Below are 1,207 nucleotides of genomic sequence, written 5' to 3'. Positions count from 1 at the left end.
AAAGTATCCTTTCCTCCCCCAATATATTGAGGTGAATTCTGTGTGCTTAGAGAAGAGATGGGAGCATGGGACACCATATTTGGGAAGAGTGCCAGACGCTGGAATGTCCCCCTCGTAAAAGAAGGGGGTGTTTACACAGGCTTGAAGCAGATGTGTGTGTGTGTTTTCATTGAAGTAAATATAAGAGCTACATGATTACTGGTCAACTATACCTCTGTTCTTATTCTTTCATGTGTGGGTACTAAATGGCTACAAACATTGTGGAGAAATTAGCTTAAACATCTTTTATTACTCTATATGAAATGGAAGCAGTTTTTTATGACAGGGACGAGAGAGGTGGGGGAGGGACGCATTCCAGGAGTTTCAGCATGTCAATTGTCAGGGGAATCGACTTGTTTTCAATAGAGGTGTGTGGTTAGTTACTTTGTGTTAATAATAGCAGTATGTGTAAAGGAAGCTGGAAATATACAATGTGAAACCTTTTATTTGAAGTAAAGATGTGAACAATAGCTCAAACAAATGGAAGGGCCATAGGTAAGCCTGTGAGAAGTTTGACTATTTGAAAAGCATCTCTAATACTGCTTAAGAGCATAGGTAATGTGTTCCTCGTTGTTATTGATATGAAAGTAATTAACATGTATTACGTATATTTAGCCAACGATAACAACTATATCTTAAAACATACTTTTAACTTGTGTGTGGCAGTCAGGAGGCGGGAAGATGGACTCAGGGACAAAGGGCCATAAAGGAGATGTGTGTGTGCTGGCTACAAGCTGCTGTGTCGCACTGATTGGGTGCGACAGGCCATGTGTTGGTCTCTGCCAATAAGATGACCTCTGGGGGAAAGCACGTACACCTCCTCCTCCTGTGTTTTAGTATGAAAGACTGTGTTTTCCTTTGGTTCGCGCTCTTGTTTTTCACCAGCCGTTCCTGAGACCTGTCTCACACGTGGGGTAGAACCTGAGCCCGGAGTACTCTGCAGAGTGCTTCGTGATTTCTTTGTATTTTGTATCGTTACTGTATATCATTAAAGCAGGATTATTGTTTAACTTGTATTCTGGTGTTTCTTAATCCCTCTCTTCTCCCGAACTCACCCAGTTTAGCAAACGACACGCGGAGACGAGGTTGGTTTGCAACATCCTCTAAATCTCCAACAACACACACACACACACACACACACACACACACACACACACACACACACACA

Source organism: Notothenia rossii, assembly GCF_949606895.1.
Source record: "Notothenia rossii genome assembly, chromosome: 1".
Taxonomy (NCBI): domain Eukaryota; kingdom Metazoa; phylum Chordata; class Actinopteri; order Perciformes; family Nototheniidae; genus Notothenia; species Notothenia rossii.
This window is presented reverse-complemented; position numbering follows the sequence as displayed.